The sequence below is a fragment of the Oncorhynchus clarkii genome, chromosome 6, assembly GCF_045791955.1.
Source record: "Oncorhynchus clarkii lewisi isolate Uvic-CL-2024 chromosome 6, UVic_Ocla_1.0, whole genome shotgun sequence".
NCBI lineage: Eukaryota > Metazoa > Chordata > Actinopteri > Salmoniformes > Salmonidae > Oncorhynchus > Oncorhynchus clarkii.
The window spans coordinates 22047153-22053820 of NC_092152.1; positions in this window are offsets into that span (position 1 = coordinate 22047153).

Consider the following 6668-nt stretch of genomic DNA (forward strand, 5'->3'; position numbering starts at 1 on the left):
GTGATTCTGGCACAACTGGACCCCTCGCTCGAGTCCTAAGGGATTATTGGCACAGTGGTTTGGATTCTGTTTGGATCAGTAGTTAGTTTGGATCCGTCTGGCTGTTTTTTATGTAGGACATTGAGATACACTCAATGTTTGACAGGTATAATATCTGAGGTGTTTACAGCTAAGGGTCATCTTGAATAGAGGTGTGCTCCTTGTCCAGTGCGCTGTACTCAAGTTGCTCTGTCAGTGCAGGATCCTTGAGCTTTTATACTATGAAGTTATGCTGTTGGCCTACTGTCAGCAAGTAATATGTCTTTCTGATAGAACTTTAAGTTTATTGATTTTCTCAGGGTGTTTAGATTGGAGCTGGAGTGTATTTTCTCTTAGAATTATTGTTTTGACTAATGTAAATAATGAAAATGAAAGTACAAATGGTTTCTAAATAGTTTATTTAAAAATGTTATTCATTGTGAGTAAAGATTTATTTTCATGTTCATTTGTACCCTTGCCCAGCACTGACTGTTCATACGTACAGACTGACACATATTCCCTGACCTTTGCTAGAGTTGCACTGAAACAGAACAACATGCCTGTCTGTCTCTGTCTGCATGCCCCCTCAGTGAATGAATTCCCTGTAATGTCTTAGGTAAGCTTACAGACAGACACAATCTTAAAAGCTAAATGGAATGCAATATTTTGCCATTAGCTTTACCTTCAAAATATTACAAGAGGAAGTTTGCTCCAATCCCCTTATCCTGTCTGAATCCTTTCATTACTTCAGCATCTGAGGGGGGTATCGCTATGGCCAGGCCCGTGAAAGAAAGGGTTAAAGTGGGATGTTTGTGTGGGTTCAGGGCCCCGCTAGGGGACGAGTGTCTCTCTCTCGCTTATTAGCCTCTCATCAAGATTACCATAGACACAAGGTCATAGGAGAGGAGCTCTAAAATCTTAGAAAAAAATGTAGAACCTAAAAACGAATCTTACTGAACTTTGAATAGAAAATATGATTAGTGGCATTTAATGAAACTGTTCTACGAATCAGTAAACATTTTCATGCTGAGCACAGAGATTTAGCCATACATCCTCTCAGGATATATTGGATATTGCTGCTGGACTGCATGTTACAGTAGATTGAAAGCCTCAGTGACAAGCACATCAAAAGAGCAGAATATACACCAAACACACAATGAAACTAAAAAGACGATCCAATAGGATGTTACATTGAACATATACATTTCAATACATTTAGTCAATAGGATTTCAGAATTAGAAAGGCTAGTTAGTGTAGGATATTAGTGTAGCTGGTGCTTGCTGCTAGTTGACGGAGGCCACCTTTCCCCTTCCATGAGAAACTGCAGGGATTTGGTCATGGTTCTGCAGAGCTTTTGCTCTCTGAGAAGATTGTACTATTTAGAATCCGATTACAGTAGGGACTCCCATTACAGGTCTCTGACTGAAGCTCTGGGAGTGGTGGCAGTAAGCAGACCGCAACACTGCAGTTATACTGTAACAATGTAGGGTGTCCAATCCTAAACATATTTTGAGCAATGGGTAATATGTTGTGTAGATAATTCTCTAAGAAAACCAATGGTCCAAACGTAATGTTGCTACCATAATCTGTTCAAAAGTTATTGGAGTGTTCACCCTTGTAGGATGGTTAGAATTAAGGTGACTTAATCAATTGAGGCTAGAGAGAAGAAAAAAAACAGGAAAATTGCATGGTGTCAGCTAGGCTGCAAGAATTAAGGCTACTGGCTACCTGACAGTGTAACGGTTTTCTTTATGTGAAGGAGAGGCGGACCAAAACGCAGCGTGGTGATGATTCATGTTTGTTTAATAAAAGGAAAAACTATACATGAATAAACTACAAAATAATGAACTGTGAAAACCTAAACAGTCCTATCTGGTGCAAACACAGAGACGGGAACAATCACCCACAAAGCCCAACACCAAACAGGCTACCTAAATATGGTCAGAGACAATGACTAACACCAGCCTCTGATGTGAGAACCATATCAGGCCAAACATAGAAATAGACAAACCAGACACATAACATAGAATGCCCACCCAGCTCACGTCCTGACCAACACTAAAACAAGGAAAACACACACGAACGATGGTCAGAACGTGACAGTACCCCACCTCCAAGGTGCGGACTCCGGACGCACAACCTAAACCAATAGGGGAGGGTGTGGGTGGGCATCTGTCCGCGGTGGCGGCTCTGGCGCTGGACGTGGACCCCACTCCATAATAGTCTTAGTCCACCTCCTTAGCGTCCCTAGATAGGCGACCCTCGCCGCCGACCTTGGCCTAGTAGTCCTCACCAAGGGCCCCACTGGACTGAGGGGCAGCTCGGGACTGAGGTAGCTCGGGACTGAGGGGTAGCTCGGGACTGAGGGGTAGCTCGGGACTGAGGGGTAGCTCGGGACATAGGTGAACACACACAAACGATGGTCAGAACGTGACAGACAGACTCACTTTCCCATTGAACTCCTCATCTTTCTCCTCGAATCCACTGGACATAAAACAATATAGAGGTAAGATGGATATCGATTTTGAGTCATGACGTAGTATTTTTCATATTTTAGAATACGCTTTTCATATTAATTCAAAATACTGTTATTTTTCGAAGATTTAGAATATGGTGTAATTGCAGACCACAATTCGGGGTGTTTATTGATGTGGAGGTTCCCTGATATCAGGAAACACCCATTGATACACTATATGACCAAAGGTATGTGGAAACCTGCTCGTCGAATATCTCATTCCAAAATCATGGACATTAATATGGAGTTGGTAACCCCTTTGCTGCTATAACAGCCTCCACTCTTCTGGAAAGGCTTTCCACTAGATGTTGGAACATTGCTGTGGGGATTTGCCACAAGAGCAATAGTGATGTTGGGCACTGATGTTGGGCATTTAGGCCTGGCTCGTAGTCGGCGTTCCAATTAATACCAAAGGTGTTTGATGGGGTTGAGGTCAGGGCTCTGTGCAGGCCAGTCAAGTTCTTCCAAACCGATCTCGACAAACCATTTCTGTATGTGCCTCGCTTTGTGCACGGGCGCATTGTCATGCTGAAAAAGTAAAGGTCTTTCCCCAAACTATTGCCACAAAGTTGGAAGCACAGAATCGTCTAGAATGTCATTGTATGCTGTAGCGTTAAGATTTCCCTTCACTGGAACTAAGGGGCCTAACCCAGAATATGAAAAAAGTCCCAGACCATTATTCATCCACCAAACTTTACAGTTCGCACTATGCATTGGGGCAGGTAGCGTTTTCCTGACATCCACCAAACTCAGTTTAGTCTGTTGGACTGCCAGATGGTGAAGCGTCATTCATCACTCTAGAGAACACGTTTCCACTGCTCCAGAGTCCAATGGTGGCGAGCTTTACACCACTCCAGCCGATGCTTGGTTTGCGCATGGTGATCTTAGGCTTGTGTGCGGCTGCTCAGTCACAGAAACCCATTTCATGATGCTCCCAACAAGCAGTTATTGTCCTGATGTTGCTTCCAGAGGCAGTTTGGAACTCAATAGTGAGTGTTGCAACCAATGACAGACGATTTTTACGTGCTATGCGCTTCAGCATTCGGTGGACCCGTTCTGGGAGCTTGTTTGGTTTACCACTTTGCGGCTGAGCCGCTGTTGCTCATAGACGTTTCCACTTCACAATAACAGCACTTACAGTTGACCGGGGTAGCTCTAGCAGTGCAGAAATTTGACAAACTGACTTGTTGGAAAGGTGGCATTCTATGATGGTGCCACATTGAAAAGTCACTGAGCTCTCCAGTAAGGCCATTCTACTGCCAATGTTTGTCTATGGAGATTTTATGGCTGTGTGCTCGACTTTATACATCTGTCAGCAATGGGTGTGGCTAAAATAGCCGAATCCACTAATTTGAAGGGGTGTCCACATACTTTTGTATATATAGTGTACAGTTCCAATGTTATGAGACTAATGGGTTCTCGACACATATGATTTGTTTACATAACAGGTTAGGGTGAGTTAGCGTGGCAGGTTAGGGTGAGTTAGCGTGGCAGGTTAGGTGAAATAGCGTGGCAGGTTAGGTGAAACAGCGTGGCAGGTTAGGTGAAATAGCGTGGCAGGTTAGGTGAAATAGCGTGGCAGGTTAGGTGAGATAGCGTGGCAGGTTAGGTGAGATAGTGTGGCAGGTTAGGTGAAATAGCGTGGCAGGTTAGGTGAGATAGCGTGGCAGGTTAGGTGAAATAGCATGGCAGGTTAGGTGAAATAGCGTGGCAGGTTAGGTGAAATAGCGTGGCAGGTTAGGTGAAACAGCGTGGCAGGTTAGGTGAAATAGCGTGGCAGGTTAGGTGAAATAGCGTGGCAGGTTAGGTGAGATAGCGTGGCAGGTTAGGTGAGATAGCGTGGCAGGTTAGGTGAAATAGCGTGGCAGGTTAGGTGAGATAGCGTGGCAGGTTAGGTGAAATAGCGTGGCAGGTTAGGTGAAATAGCGTGGCAGGTTAGGTGAAATAGCGTGGCAGGTTAGGTGAAATAGCGTGGCAGGTTAGGTGAAATAACGTGGCATGTTCGGAGACTGAGGTTTAGGCTAAGAATAGGGTTAGCGTATCTCTGTGAAATGTCAACGGAGCACTGAGTGTATATCAAGCTTTTTATTTTCAAAGCCTTTTTACATGTAATTCTGCTCGTGTCATGTTCATTTAGCTTTTTGGAACCCGCAAACAACTTTGAGGACGACAACCACGAAAATGTAAAATCCTCAAAAGAAACCAGCACCGCTATGTCAGCAGAATTCTGTGCTTGTTATGTATTAGGTTACGACATCCGAATTTTTTGACATAATGTTAATGATATGTTATAAAAAGACCCCACTGAACGATTCAGATCACAAACAATCCTAATTGTCTCGGTAAAATGTATTTTGTAACATAAGGATGTGAAATGTCATCTTCTGTGTGGACACCCTAATCAGAGGCTCAGTACTCTGTGAGATGGCAACACTGCAACTACTCAAGTAACTTAGGAGAAGAAAATAAGATTTTAATGGAGAGAAAACATTCTCCTTCTTCAAAATGTAGCTGCTGTGGATGTAATCAGATAAATGTGAGACAACAAAGGTAATGTTGGATTATATATCCAATGGGGTCTGAATGCCCTCCAGTCTTCTGCTGTTCCTGCATTCTCTGTTGTTAAAATGAAAAAGAGGAAACTATAAGCCAGTGGAGCTGGGGTTCACAAGGCGTACGGACCTCTGAGATGTCAAAATTGTTTAGGCTTGAATTGAAATTCAGCAGCTTTTCTAAGGTTTTGCACAGAGTATGTCTCCATGTGAATATGTGTGTGTGTGTGTGTGTCTGCGTGCACGTGTGTGCTTTAGGGAGGACAGTGCAGAGTGTGTGATTGAGCAGGCATATTAAGCTCCAGTCTGGGCCTTTATAAGAAGTCTCATAAATCCTGGGGGTTCCCCATCTCTAAGAAAGGTGGGCAGTGCCAGATGTCACTTGGTCTGTGAAAGCTCAGCCCCAGAGGCCATCACTCTTTCTCTCAGCATCACTCATGCATGCTCTATTCCCTCTCAATGGCAGTAAAAGTGTAGTAAAAGTGTTAATAGATTCAGTGTCATGAGATTGTAGCAGAGGGAGGTCGGGGTGCTGAAAAATCTGATTAGATTTTTAAAATGAATAATAAATACATACCACAAAAGTAGTGCACTGGGCATTTAATAGTCCTGTATTAGTGTTATTAGCAGACCGATATAGCTTTCTGCAGTTTTCCCCCCTCCCCCCCAAAAAACTACTTTTCATGGCTATGCATGAGATACGCTGCCATAAACCTCTATTATTGCTTAATGACAGAATTAGCATTAGTTGGTCATCACCTCCCCATACTCATCCTTCCACCCCCTGTAAACGACCCACTGTTAAAACCTGCTTGTTATAACAGCAAGCCAGCATTCAGTCACTGGTCTACTTGTAGATTCTCAATATTACGGTTCCAGTGCCACCCATATCAAGAAACAGCACCTAGAAACAGGAAGCCGTCATTGATTCACAACATTTCCATACAATGCTGCTGTAAAGTCAGAGGTGCTTTGGGCTTCCTGTCACAATGGTAATCTCAGAGACACAGAGCAGAGGAGATGTCATGGTATGCCGTGTGTTTTAATCAAAGTCTAATGGTCATGTTTGTTTGCTCACAGACCACCTAGTTTAAAGGGGTTTTCTCTCTAAAGCCTCTTCTCGATTACTAGCCCAGCAGCCCAGCCCTTTAGCCCGTATGGTATATGACTGGTAAACGGGAAACTCCATCGTGGGCAGACAGATTTGTTGTGCTGCCAGCACTAATCTGGGTAGTATACTGTTTTATGGCGTAGGATAACTACCCTTATCATGGTTACCCAAATTCCTGGTGGGACTGGGTTTAGTGCATATAGCTTTTCCGTAGTGCATCACTTCTCTGCAGTAGATCTTGTTTCACTAGTTTATTTTTAGCTGGCTAAACACTGATAAGCTCCTGACTTATCATTCACATAATAAGCTGTTTATGTTGATCAATAACAACATTTAGACCCTATGTATGACCAATTGTTATAGACTTCAGATAATAACATCATCGACTTTATATAAGCAGTTTTATTAAAATTCCTGTCTTTTAACTCAGACTAGGGAAGAAAATGACCTCATCAATCACGTCTGACCACA